General features: G+C 30.1%; 1 long non-coding RNA gene across 1 annotated transcript; it reads left to right on the top strand.

The window, feature by feature from the left end:
- The first annotated feature begins 1,933 nt into the window (after window positions 1-1,933).
- LOC21412027 lies at window positions 1,934-8,503 on the top strand. The gene is made up of 4 exons (XR_002901621.1): window positions 1,934-2,270; window positions 5,047-5,152; window positions 7,668-7,905; window positions 8,268-8,503. It is a non-coding gene; the product is annotated as an uncharacterized LOC21412027 (long non-coding RNA).
- Window positions 8,504-15,530: the final 7,027 nt, after the last annotated feature.

Genomic DNA, 15,530 nt, shown 5'->3' with positions numbered 1-15,530 from the left:
CGTTTAGTTTACATGTTTGATACTAATAGTTCATTTTTCAAATCTTACTAGAGAAGCTCCTTTATTGCAGAACTCTCCATATATTTTTATTTAACAGCACCGATCTCTCCATATTATCCTTATATGTAAAAGAAAACTTTTTCTAAAATCATCATTTGAGTTTATGTTCCTATTTTCACTATCTTATTTGTAAATTTGCATTATAAAAATAGAAGAGGTGTGCCACAAAAGGCAGAAGATGGGCCTTTTTATTTTCTTTGTTGTGCACGGTTCTTCCTTTCCCTGCGAACTCAAGCTTTTCATACGTGCTGAGATTATTGCAAGATGGGTTTAGAAAAAAATAAAAATACCACTTAAAATAGTAAATGATATAATTATATTATTCACTTAAAAAATAAATAATTATCATTTAATTAATAAAGAAAAAACAATTTAAAAAAAATAAGAGAAAATAAAAAAATCATAGTAACACTTAGTTATTTAAAATAACATAAATAATAATTTAAATTGTGGTTCAATTCCTTAGGTTTGAACCATGTGGTTTTAGACCTCGTTTAGTATTAAGATTCTAGAACCAAAATTATGACTGGTTTAAACCAGTATTTATTTATAAAAATAAAAAGTGGTTTGAAATCAGACCAATAAGTACTTTTCTCATCTCCCATCTCTCATCTCTCATCTCTCATCTCTCTTTCTTTTAGAAAACAATAGGAGGAAATTGCATTTAAATATGATACATCTGAATTTTAACGGGTAAGTGTCGCAATAATTAATTTAGGGTTTATCTTACAAATGATCTTGAGGTTTAGGCTCAATCCCATTTTAGTCATTAACTTTTCAAATGTTGCATAGTTAGTCATTGAGATTTTATTTTGTTTCAGTTTCAATCATTCTGTTAGCTTAGTGTTGAATATTTGACGGAATATGTAGAAATTAGAGACTAAAATTGGAAACATATAAAGTTTATGGAGTAAAATAATACAAAAAATAAAATTTAATTTCCAAAGGTAGTCTTAAATTTTTAGTTATTTCTAATTTTGAACCATAGTTTGTACAAATTCTATTAAATTTTTAACATCTAGTTAATAAAAAGACTGAAATTGTAATAAAATAAAACTTTAAGACTATATGTGCAACATTTAAAAAATTAGAGACTATAATAGAGTTAAGTGCAAACCTTATAAACCATTTGTGAAATTAATCTATTAATTTAAAATTTATTGTTTTTAGGTAAATTTTAGTATTTCCGCCTCAGCAGAAGTACGATCCACCTTCGTCCACGGCGCGTGGTACCAGATTTTTTTGCTTAATAGACGGACAGATCTAAAAGTGGGGCCGACAACCATTCCCCCACTACGGTAACCGTCACCGCTTGATCCGGCAGGTTTACATCCTAGCCGCACGAATTCTCATTGACGACCTTTTTGGCACAAATGTTTGTCTCTATTAAATCAAAATTTATTTATTTTCCATAACAATAAAATTAAATATTCATAATGGGACCAAACGAGGTCAGCTTTTTAAGTAGGAGGGGCGGTTTTTGAAGAGAATGGACAAAGGTAGTAGGGGGTTCAGTAATCTGTAACTTTAGGGCCCAATATTCTTCTTGGGATTGGTAAAACAAAATAGATCTTTATTTTTTCTAAAAACAAAACCTAAATTAAAAAAAAATAATAAAAATAAAAAACAAAAAATCCTCAGTTTCCCTTATAAATAGCACCTCTCACCCTACCCTAAACCTACACCTTTCCCTCTCTGCCAAAAGCCCAAAGCCAAAACCAAACCTCTCTTGTTCTTCTCTGCTTATAATTCTGCATCTCTCTCTCTCTACCTTTCTCTCTCTATCTATTTTTTTTGTTCTTTGTTCTTTTCTTCTTTTTTTTTTTTTTTTTTCCACTAAATATCCCTTTTGACAATTCCATATCTCCTCTCTTCTCTCTCTGATTGGGTGAGGATCCCAATCAAAAATGTTATCTTGTGTGTACGTTTGGTGGGTGTTTATGGATGGCCCTCTTTGTATTCTTCCACAGCTTTCTTGAACTGCATCATCTGAGAGAAAACCAAAAAAAAAAAAAAAAAAAAGGAAAAAAAGAGATCGGGAGATCTTAATTTGCATGTCCAATTAAGACTCTCTATAACTCATGTTTTAAATTATGTAATATCACTCTTAATTGCTTGCGGTTCAATAAAGCTGTGGGAAGATACCAATAGGGTCAAAAGCAAAAAAAAAAAAAGGTGTTCAAATCGGAATTCATGGCTCATCTCTCTCGGTACAGTTTCTTTCATTCTCTAGATCTTCTTTTTGCTTTCATTTTTATGTGTATAAATCATTTTTGAATCATGGGTTTTGCTTTTTGTTTTGTTTCCCATCATTATTTGGTTGCTTATGTTTGTGATTTATTTAGGTACGGTTAATTCGAGTTTTTAATTCAAACTCAGATAAAAATTTTTAATCGTAATAAAAAAAAATTAAATGTAACTTTTTATGAAAAATTTTAACTGTAACAAAACCTTTTGGTGAAGTTTTTATCCGTTTATCTATTTGCCAAACACCCAAAAAGTTTGTACATGTAAATATATATTGGATCTAAGAGAAGGGTTGGGAAGAGTTGATATAGAATAATTACTTTAACCCTAATCCTTCATATGCGATTTTTGTGCCAAAAAAAAAAAAAAAGGTTCGGATTTAAAGAAGAATCTGACATCAAGTGAAACAAGATTGGACCATGCATCTATAAATATATGTCGAAATTTTTCCTTTTAAAAGCAGTTGTAGTTTCATCTGCGCTTATCCCTTCCCTTCCATATTAGGTTTAAAACAAAAAAAAAAGAAAAAAATTTACATAAGCAGCATTATGATATTCCTCCACAGTGAGAAGAAATCATCATACTTTCATATACATCTTATATGTAAATACTTTTTTTTTTTCATCATTTTCATTTTTTGTTTTTTATTTTCTGAAGTTGTACTTCACAAACTTAAGGACCAATTGACCATGTTTCATCTTATGCATTTAAAAGATAACAATTTTTTTTTTTTTTTTTTTTGTAAAATTCTGTACAGGTTAAATATGTATTTAGATTCTCGTCTGACTTTTGCGTATTTTTGTTTTTGGATTTTATCTCTCTCAACCCATTTTAGCATGCTTTTTAGAGTACAGTGTCCACATGTATGTTCCATGCAGGCCAATAAGTAGTAAGTTTTTTTTTTTTTTTTTTTTTTTTTTTTTTTTTTTGTTGGTGTGTATGGATCAAAAGCCATTACTTGGTTATATTTTTAAACAAATACATATGCCTGTATAGGTGATCTGTACTTAATCAGTCGGTTCATAAAGTAACAGTACAAGCTAGTCTAGTCATTTAATATAATACATTCCACCTTTCAGATTCCATTAAGGTCAATTATCTTATCTTTTAAGTGACTATAATTCAATGCACGATCACTCTTTTGGCGTCTTTTTATTCGTCTGCTTCGCTGTTCTTTTTGTTATATAGTTAAGTGCTACGGCCATTATTTTACTTATTGTGTATATATAATCTAGGCAGAGTTTATAATGTACCGCAAATCACTTAATTTAGTGTTCCTTTCTCTTAATTTAGATACACATGTACCTAGCTGTGGCTGAAGTTAAAAAAAAAAAGCGGAAAAAAGAACAACTCAATTTAATTTAGCACATATTAAAGCAATTTTAATGGTAAAATGTTTATTTGGACCACTAGGTCTTCATAGCCTCTCTCATTATGAACTTTCACATCATTATTGGCTTACACTTGGCTTTCAATTAGCAACCAATTTTAGATCTAGGTAAGATGAAGGTTTAATTTTTGAAAAGAAAATCAATATAAGATACATAGCAATTAATTACCTAAGTCATTTACACATTAATGTTTCTTATATGTATATTTGTATAAAAGTGGGTGTCTTGATTGTAAAAACCTCTTGGTTTCTAGTAATTTGGTGAAATTGTCTCCAAAAAAAAAAAAAAAAAAAAAGGAAACAAGAAGAGGGGAAAAAGGAGAGAATTTAGGCTAAACTATGTTCCTGTTGTGAATTAGACATTGAAAAGTATAAAAATAAGAGTAAACAACCACTGAAAATGTTTTTAAAGCTAAATAAAAGATTAGTAACTATGAAGATTAGAGAGAATATCAAGTTAGGCTCTCAGCAAAAAAAGACCTTGTACACTTAATTAGCTAGCTAGGGTTTTCACTCACTCACTCACGCTCTCTCTCTCTCTCTCTCTCTCTCTCTACACACACATATCTCCTCTATCTCTCCTTCTCACTGTCACTGACTCTCTCCCTTTTCTTTTACCCATTTGAGTTAACGAAATTAGCCAAGTATCAAACCATCAAAAGCTAATCTAGAACATGACTTGCAATTAAGAATAACATGTTCATTGTCTTTGAAATAATTAATAAATAATAACAGTTCAGCCTTTTCATGTGTACAAGTGTATCAATCTTCTATGATCCGTACTAAGAGAAACGCCAAGAATATTCACTTGTCCCAGAAATGGAGTCATTTATATATATATATATATATATAATATATATATTTATGTGTGCGTGCCAATTCTATTTACAGTGTAAATAATAACTGGCACCTTTGATGAAATTAAGCTGGATTTCAATAGATTCGTTGGAGTTTTCACCAGATCTCTCCAATTCTATCCAATTAATATAGGCCAAGCTTTTTCTAGTTGTATTAAATATATTGCACCCCTCATATGATCCAACCACTTTTTTCTTTTTTTCTTCCAAAAAAAAAAAAAGAGAAAGTTTTAAATCATGTCTTAATGTTGCCCACTAATCAAACACACATGCTAATTGCCAACCTTTCATTTGCTGTGTTGAACATCTTTTACAATTTTTTATATTGGTCGATCGATCGATCAAGTAAAGAATGAGTTGTTCGATCCCCTTTCCTTTCCGTTTGTTCTTTTCTGCAATTATAATATTTTAGACTTTTGAGTCATTGCCTTGTTTTAATTTAAAAAGAATTAATTCTTGAAGGGCTTTTGAGCATGCTCATGATTTGCACAGGTACTGTAGACTTAAAGCAGAACAAGGAGGAATAAAGAATTTCATTAAAGTTAATCACTTCAGGTTAAACGCCGGCTATGTCACTTTTGACAAGTCAGAAATAAAGGTACGATATGTTTGTCTTACTTAATATTAGATTAGAAATGGCTTTTTGTTAAGGGGTAATGAAGATGGGATTATTTGGTGAAAAAAAAGAAAAAAGAAAAGAAAAAGAAAAAGAAAAAAAGGATAAGGTAAAAAAGTATAAATCAAGAGGGACAAAAAATTTTAACAACCAGAGTGCAATTCGGTTGATTTTATAACTAACAGAATATGCCTAAATGTGTCTCTGTGGGTACTGTTTTGGCTTATTGTTTAACTACATTGATGATAAATCCTTTTATCTCCAGGAATATTGCTATCTTCTCTTGTCCTCTTTGCTGGAGAAGGGGACAACAGTTAGTGCCAAGTTTTATAGTGTGTTGTGAAATGATTTCATATATTCTGCAAGGAATATTTTGTGATAAGTAACTAATGCAGTTGTGCAATATATTTCCCCAATAACTATCACTCCTTTTAGGCAAACAAATATGTGTATACACACTCACGAGACAAAATTTAACTTATACATACACATAGTTATTCATGTATCTTTTCTTATAATTGCATAAATTTTTCGCTTCTATATAGATCACTATTATATTGGTAATATATTTTATAATATTTCTATTTGTTCATTCTTCCCAGTTTATTTATTTTTTAAATATTTTATAATATTGGACATATGAACCCTCACTTGGAAGATCGATGACAAAACTATATATATATATATATATATATATTTGGGAATCAATTTGGACATTCCCTTGTTTTTCTTTATTTGTTTTTGTCTCTTTGTCATATTTTCAACCTCCAATAGATAATTCTTGTGCAACCACATACGTGAGTAACAAATAATTACTAAATTGGAACTTTTTACAGTGTCATGACTCTGCATGCGTTCATGTTACTATATAGATTCCTAATAACGTTTCTCTGTCATTGGTGATGAGCAACTTAGCTGGCATGTAGTTGATTGTAATGCACTTTGTCATATATATATAAATATAACTATGTGTAATATATCTAAGGGCAAAAGGGCCTGTGGTTTCAATATATATACAAGATATATCCAATATATATATATAAATATGCATATATACCGCTTGAATGGTTGAGCCATAGTTATATGCCAATTGGTGTGACGTGACTGTTCCACTGTTCCCCAACACATGGGGGCAGCATTATTGCTTCTCTATGCCATTTCTCTTTCACTTGGCCATAATTTCTATAGTACGAGTTCTTCCTTCATAGAAACTGGTTTGTTTTATTTTATTTTTAGTTTTTTCAATTAATTATTTTTATATGGAAGAAGTTATTTGGTTCGGAAAGTTAGGGGCTGTTCTTTTGGAGTATAACTTGAGTGTAGTTTTTGAGTTGAATTTGAGTTATAACTTGAGTTGAAGTTAGAATTTGAATAAAGTTGAGTAAAATTAAATAAAGTTGAAAGTTAAAAGAACGTAAACTTGAATAAAGTTAAAACTTAAGTTGTCTTTTTCTAAGTTTTTTGGACAAAAGAACATGCCCTTAGTTTCTAGCCTTTTCAGTTTTTTACTATCCTTGAAATAAGGATACTGAATATTATTACTCACGATCTCCCTCTTCTTCACATATAGATTGTGAATATTCCGTTCTTGAAAATGTCGTATGCTCTCATGTGTCAACATCCTTAGAGAAAGAAACTCGGTTGTGAAAGCTTTGTATAAGTGAAAGGGAAAAAGATTCTGGACTGAAGTACTGCAAACTGGTCAGCCTTTTATTTATTTATTTATTTTTATTTACCTCAGGAACCCAATTCTGCTATAGTAAAAAAGTGCCCAGAAATAAAAAGAAGTACAACAATGCATTGCTAAATGATTGGTCATTATTGTTTTGATGAGCTTTAAGAAGTTATAAATTAGATCAGGTTTCCGCAATGAATGATGTATTGATTATAAATTTATGTTTGATTTTAAGTTTTTAGGAATTCGGATCAAGTTTGTTTGGATTTGTAGTGGATATTCAAATGTAAAATCATATGTCTTTCCCAGAGGAGGACTTTGCGTGTTTGGCGATGTTTTGTTTTGTTTTTTTTTTTTTTTGTTCTTTTTTTGTTTGTTTGTTTGTTTGTTTTTTTTTTTGAAGCCTTGCCCTCGTAGAAGTTTTCCTGAATATTGCGTCACTAGCATGCCATTGGAAGTTGTACACACACAGATGTGGAGATATCGTATACATGTCATATATATATATATATATATGTATACAGGTTAAGATTTAAATCACTAAGAGATTTAATCATATTAGTCCGATCAGTCTTTTAGGTCTTCACTCTTTACCTTATCTAAAAGTCATGATGAAGGCCCTATTATATATATGCAGAGCTTCAAGATACAATTAGAGTTGCAATTTGCTCTATATATCTCTCTGTGTGTGTATGTCTTCTTTTATCTATGTGATGTGTACACACATGCATATATATATATATATATATATATATATATATAGAGAGAGAGAGAGAGAGAGAGAGAGAGAGAGAGAAGTCTTATCTTTTGCTTTATACGCAGGGCTTATAATGAAATTTCTAGTACATTGATTTTTTATCCCCCCTAATGAAAAATGGTTATAAGAGTAGAAGGTAGAAGGTGTGCCCAGTTGACTAGAGGAAGCATTGGATTCCCCTATCACATATGGATCCCTTACGAAGTGGAGTGACCATATACGGACTCACCGCTGTTCAACTAAGTTAAAGCCTACACTTTGATCACAAGAACGAACAACCTTACCATTCCATCAAATGTCAAGGTTAGTATAGTGAAATTTGTTCAAATTACATGTCAGAATATATACCATAGTACAGTATTAATGACTCATAAATATACTTCAAGCAGTACTACTGAAAAAGAAAAGGTAATGGAAATGCCTTCATACAAAGGAAAAGTAAACAAAGTTATGATCACCAGGTTTCTGCAACGTCCCCATATTACTAACATGACATATAGATTTAGGGAACGCTCGTGTTTTTCAGAAACTAAAACCTTTTTTCTTTCTTTTCTTTTTTTTTTTTTTTTCTTTTTCTTTTGCATATTCTTCGAAAGTATCGTATAAAAGCCTAGTACTTTGCAAATATTAATTGATTAGTCTCAAAATCCTGAAATTTTTTGCAGCTAGTTTTGTTTCCACATCTTACTGCAGAACTACTGGTATTTACATAAGATATGAGAAGAGCTTAGGACTCCTCAAGCCCTGAAAACTTGGTAGAGAAAAAGAGGGTCTCTAATGTTGGCCTTTTATACTCAGTACCAACAGCTCAGAATCACCATGCCCTCTTGCCTACTGGCCCTATTTTTAAATTTGTATTTTTACTTTGGACCTATTATATATATATATATATACACACACACACAGATACACATATCCATATATATGTATATGTGTGTGTATATATATATATATATATATATCTTCCAATATCAGACTCAGTATGTACTCATCAAAATCCTTGTTTGTAGAAGATTCCCTTTTCTAGCTGCATATATATCACTTATTTCCAACAATTTGTTTATTTTTATTTTTATTTTTGCACTATAAAACAAGTTTATTTATTAACTTGAGAGCTGCAAAATTTGTAGACCGTAGAGTACTAATATTTGGAATGGTTACATTAATGTTGTGTGTATACATATCAAAAGTAATTGGCGTCTAGGGGTGACTTATATTTATGTGCCCTTTATGCCTCTACAACTAATAATGGTTTTTGGTACAACATTGAAGGCTGTAAAATTAATTTAGCACCAAAAAACGAAAAATCGAAAAAGAAATTGGGAAAAAAGAACCAATGTAATTGCAGACAAAAAATGGTTTGGTGAACTGGCCAGCAGCAAATAACTTAAAGTTGTTTGGCTGTTGTGAAAATTGCCCAATAGGCTCTCAGTAATATTGCACCAATTCTGATCATTGTATGCTCTGTGTGTGTGTGTATATAGCAGAAGATTGTCACCATTCACCTGTACTAATAATTCTTCAAGAGCCAACTGAAATTTTTTTGCTCAAAACAGTCTTCTGAGTTTTGATGGCAGAAAAGGTATAGAACAAAGGGGAATACAATATATACTGCCAATTATGAGTACAACATAAAAAGTAAATTAAAATAACAGAGAGAGGAATAAGTAGAGAGAAAGTTATGTTTTTCTTAAAAGCAAAGAACAGATATACGTTGCATAATTGCATGATCAGAATTAGTTACATTATTGGATGAAAATAATTGTAGAACCATATATATATGCCGATTATTTGTTCACTATATGGTTGTAAATTTGGAGATAAGAGTTGAAGTTCCAAACTACCCAAAAAGGAAAATAGTATTGGAATCTCAACAACCATTCCAAGCTGATCAAATAATTGAGAACCAAGATATCATTTTTCTCTCTCATGCATATTTTAGAAGTATGCTCGTGCAATGCTATTGGTAATTTATGGAAATTATTGGTTCCCCCCCTTTTTCTTTTTCTTTACTTACTAATTGCTTATTAATATTCTTTCAGAAATTAAGATCTGATACAAAGATATGTACTATGTAGGTGTGTAATTTTAATTCATGTTATATATACACTACTACAATACAATATTATTGTACTCATGACAGATTGAATTGCCCATGTATAATAATTCAAAGACTATTTCAACACATTCTTTTATATATATATATATATTTAAAAAATGTTAACTTTACTTTTTTATCTTTTTTTATATTTATTATTTAATATGTAAATTTTATTATCTTATTTTCTGTAAAATAATAAATATAAAAAATGATAAAAAAAATAATGTTAATATTTTTCATATATATATACACTTATATATAGGGTGAGAGGGGGGGAGAGAGGGGGAAATTAAAGAAACTGATGTAAGAATGAGAGGAGTGGTTAAAAAATGATGTCAGATAGTGACAAAGTTTAACCTTTTTCACAGAAATGTAGGAGAAGATGTGGAAGCAAAATAAAAGGCTACAGAAAGAACTGTCATCATTGATGATAAAAAGGAAAGGCAGGGAATCTTCTCTGCTGCGTAACTCTCTTTTTTCACCATATTGATTGAATGAATCTCAAAAATATCATTAAAATATAAAACAAATACAAAAAATTATTTTCACCCTAAAACGTACCAAACTACAGACAGCGAGAAATACAAAAAACAGAAACAACTCTACAAATTACAACACACAAAAAACTTAAAGAAAAGAGAATAAAAAATAATTACATTACTATTCTGCAAAGCCTCCCCAGTTCCCATGCATGGCTCAAACGTGTAGCAGTAGATTTGAAAAAGAAAACCTTTAAGCACAAAATTACATATAAAATCTCAGAATTTCTTTTTGCCCTCCATATATTTGTTTACATGTTGTACTTTCAGGAAATTAAACCCATAAATTATTCACAGTATTTAAAACCCACATATATTCTGTAGAATTAATCACGGCCTACCAGAAAGAAAAGTTCAAGAATTTGCAGTAATGGGTTTCGTATAAGTAAGAAATTTTGAAGAAAATGCTGTTAAGATAATAATTATAAATTGTCATCACCACTTAACAGAACTACATAAAAAAAGAAGAGAAATTGAAATGGATCTGAATTCTCGAAAGAATTTAGGGAATTACCATTAACCATGACGACCGAAAAGATGGTGATCTTGAGCCACATTGTGGTGAAGATAAAAAAAAAATAAAGGTCTTGAAACCGCCATGTTCTCCCACAGCTTTCTTGAGCTTAATTCCATGGTTAATAGACAGGAAAAGAAGGAACAAGTTCAAGAAAGCTGTGGAAAAGCATGACCAAGACTAGTATTCTCTCTTCTAGTTGCAACAACATCAATATGATCAATCTCCACAGATCTCACTTCACTTCTACTCTTGTTTGTTCCATCCTATATATCTATAAGCCTAGACAGAAGATGAGAGAGAGAGAGAGAGAGAGAGAGAGTTGAAGAGAAGATGAGAAATGGGCATATGCCCATATAATAGAAAAGCCTCAAATATGGACCACTCTAGCATATATAATCTGTGTACCAGCTTTATAGAGAGGGGAAGAGGAAGAGAAGGGGGTGGGGGTGGGGTGAGTAGGGTTCACTCATGAGAGTGCATTTAGATTTTACCCACGAAATGCCTTACTTTCCTATAGTGAGTGCGCAGTGGGGTATATACAATACGTCAGATGGGTAAAGAGAAAATAAATAAATAAATAAATAAATAATAACAATACAATGAAATTAAAAAAAAATTGTTTTTTTTTTTTTTTTTTTTTTTTTTTTAAAAAAAAAAAAAAAAAAAAAAAAAAAAAAAAATTTTTTTTTTTTTTTTTTTTTTTTTTTTTCAAAAAGAACAATATAAAGTAACAAGAACAAAATCCAAAAGTTTAATTACGCGTAAACGTACGAAACATACCCTAATTTAAATTGATAGATTCTTATCGTATCTCGTGAGATTTGTTTGCCTATTGTGATTTGATTTTCAGAACTGCGGTAAAAACAGTACTTAAAATTTAACGGGGAAGGAAAAAATGATGAAATATAATGATCGAGAGAAAAATAAAAGAAAGGTGGGAGAGAAAAATTCAAAAATTTTCAAAAACCATCCCATCCCCATCACATGCCACCATGTGATGAAGATCTCTTTTTATTTTATTGGGATTTAAAGGTATGGGTTGTTTATGGTCCCCCAATCAATATGTTTTTTCCTTTATACATTAAACTTGTATATAATATATATTTGAGTGATGATCATCAATAATGTAATTGTCCGGCTTGTAGATATTTCATATATGCATAGCTAGCAGTTGGGGTCATTCCAGAACCATATGACAATTAATATGTTTCTAGGGAGCCCATGAAATTGCCAATTGAGAAATACTTTAAATGTTTGTGTTCCCTCCAAACTCAAACGAAAACAAAGTATAACTGAAAAGAAGCCAAAACAAAGGGGTGGGGAATTATAATATATAACTTTATTGGCTAACATATACAGTTGTGTACCTTTTTTTTTTTTTTTTTTTTTTTTTTTTTTTTTTTTTAATTCAACTCAATTTGCACACCATGGCTTCTTAATTTGTTTATTATGTGGCCGAAACTACAAGAACATAATAATTGCAATATAGTTTGTAGAGTATGCCAGGCTTGAGTGCTTTCTTTTCATATTCTTGCTAAGGTTCGAGTACTTGATTTGATTTCTAGCCAATCTACAAATGGCTACAATATTTGTTGTGATTTTTTTTTCGTCTATTTGTTTTTGTTATAACATTATGAGAAAACAATAGTAAAACTAAAAAAAAAAAATTTTATCGTGCTGGGATCACCCCAAAGTCAAATAATATAAATTTTTAGTTTTTATAAGGTCTTTCAGCGTTGTCAAATATGGAAGAAAAATATATGCTTTTGAGTGAAAATAGACCAACGGAGAAGACATGTCTCTCCTTCAAAAGAAAAAAAAAAAAAGACATGTCATTTTGCCACGTGTGATGTTTTGTGGCCAAATTCTATCGTTTAGGCCTTCAAATTTTTCCTTTTTTTTAGTAATTTTTGTTTTCGTTATAAGTTGGTCTAGCAATTTCAGTTCCAATTCCGATTGGGTTTCCTTATGCTATATGTTTAATTGTTTCAATTCTTGTTTCTTTTTTTTTTATTATTATTATAGAAAATCTCGTATTTTTATTAATTTGTAACTATAGGATATGTTAAATTTCAGTTTTTAGTTTAGTCATATATTTTGATGGCCTCTTGTAAAGAAAACCACTTACCATTAATAAAATTTCGTGATTTCTCTCTTTTCTTCAATATTTGGTATTCTTCGTGAAATTATCACGAATTTTGCTGTTTCCGATATTCTCTGTGAATTAATAGATATTAAAGCAATTTTGTCTGACATTTTGCGTGGATCAACATGTAAACAAATTTATCTCTTTACTTTTAATTTTTCGGTTTTTCTAATGAGCTTCCGCTACATTACTTTTCATGTTAATAATTAATACATGCATAGCAAAAGAGGTTTAAAAATACCCAAAATGATGTTGATAAGAAGAGTTAGATTGATGGTTGAGTTTTTCTCTCATAATAAAAAAGAAAAATAATTCTTTCAGACAGTAGCATTTAGTTTTTAAAACATTAAATTCCTTGCAAAATAACATTTATCTTTAATAAAACTGTTTGATAATACAAAAATATCCCCTCCAATTACCACATGAGTACCGTGTTTAGCCTCAACAAATAACACTTGATCAAAAGAGAGGTATGCGTTTAAGCGCACTTAACCATGGTCAAGACTGCACTTGACTGTAGCGTAGACTGCTATTAACAACGTTATCGCTTAAATAAAGTTATGTAATGAAATGACACTCAATTCTATTGTTGTTGCAATTGCTTCGCTTCAATTTGTTTTTAGTGATTCTTAACTTTGAGACTGGTAGTGTTTAATACTAAAGACATCATAGAAAGATTATAAAGTTAGGAAGGAAGAAAGCTATATTAATGGTAAAATTAAGTTTTTACTTGTCTATGCCTCTTTTTTTATTTATTTTTTTATTTAAAATATGTTGCAGGTATGCTATATTAAGAAGATATGAAACCACTAGAATTTGAACTGTGAATCACATAATCACGCACCCAATCTTAAAGAGACTATATAAACTTTAAAAACTTTATAACATCAGTTTTATTATTATTTTTTTATTTATTTATAAGTTATCACGGTAGTCAAAAGGCAAATTAATTCATCTTTAGATTGTACAACTCACCTAAATTTCTTGAATTATCAATGGTATACACATATAATTCAGGGAAAAAAAAAAAAAAACGATTTGGGGACTAAGATGCGGTTGATTAATATATATATAAAGGTAAAATAAACTCAAGTTTCACATAGTTTAAATACAACAATAAATATTAACTTAAACATTAAATCACTTCACTTAAAAGGTCGACACAAATATTTGTGGATGGATTCCAGTTTGGTTCTAAATGTTCTCCTTGCCATGTGTATGTCGAATCAATTAGATAATTTATTTCTCAGGCGCCCATTTTCGTTTCAAATGTTGCATTGAATTTCTAATGCAGGGTAAAAAACGTAAATTTTCATATATATATTTTTCATTATTTTGTTATTCCTTTATTTCCTTGTTCTTCTTTGTATTTTTTATTATATTTTTTAACAATATATATATATTAATTTAAACAGTGTCAAATCTACTCAATTTTTAATTTCCTTAAATTTTTAATTTTCCATAAGGAGCTTATGGGGCACGAACGTGAAATTCTTCCCGGCTTTATGGTTATGGGTTAAGGAACCGATCTTTATGTGCAGCACAACATAGGAATAAATAATGATAAATATATGCATGTATATACAACATAACAAGAATAATATATATCATATGAATCATGATGATCACGTGATGGTGATGGGCATTGATATATAATCATGCTGGTGACGGTGGCATAACCGCGGCAAGTGTGGCGGCGCCACGGCGTTGATGGGCCATAATGACCATTTCCCTTGGCTAGCTTCTCTAATGAGTATTTATACCCAATTGTACCAAAACGTAAAGGGGAAAGTAATTTATAAATAATAATATTAATTACTAATTAAAAAGAAACAGAGAAAATTCATGAGACCCCTTTACTGGCAGGTCCACCTCATCGCTTACCTGTTTTGTCAGTTTGATATTCAGTTTGTTTTGTTTTGGTTTGTACGGCGCAAGTGGGCATGTTTTTTTTTTTTTGGAGGCTTTCTTAATTTCTTTTCTTCTCTCTCTGTTTTTTTGGCGCTTCCCTGCAAACTTGTCCTATTTAATTCTTGAGATCAAACAATATGGTTTAAATCAAAACTCAAAATTTTATAAGAAAAAAAAAACTATAACAAAACTATTAGAACCAAATTTGAAACTTTTTACCAAACAAGCACTAAATCTCGTTGGAGATTTTTAGACTGCATTTTACTGCAGAGAAATGTTGTCCTTAGTTGGACAACACATCATACGACACATAATAGTCAATGCTATGTTTGACATCGAAAAAAGTCTGTTGGTATTTCATAACCTTTATATAAGGCTTTTATTGCAAATTAGAACCCCGTATTTAGACCTCATTATCTTACTATAACTCCCCTGTTAGCATTGTGTATTATCTTTTCATAATTTCCCTCTTAACTTTATATTTAGCTAGGTAATTTGTGTCTTCTCTTATTATCTCTAGTTATGATTATTAGCCTATAAACAGAGATTATGTTCAATTTGTATGATCACTCATCACAAATGACTGAAAGAATAGAAATGATAATCTTTCATATTTCTCTTGTGTTGCTCTATTTTACTTTACAAATTATTTTTTTGTGCTCTTTTGCATTTGTTTTATAACAAAATGACATACTTGTTATGATATTTTAATTT

This window comes from Morus notabilis, unplaced genomic scaffold (assembly GCF_000414095.1).
Source record: "Morus notabilis unplaced genomic scaffold, ASM41409v2 Scaffold50, whole genome shotgun sequence".
NCBI lineage: Eukaryota > Viridiplantae > Streptophyta > Magnoliopsida > Rosales > Moraceae > Morus > Morus notabilis.
The sequence above is the reverse complement of the archived record's forward strand: the minus strand, read 5'-3'. Positions and strand labels throughout refer to the sequence as shown.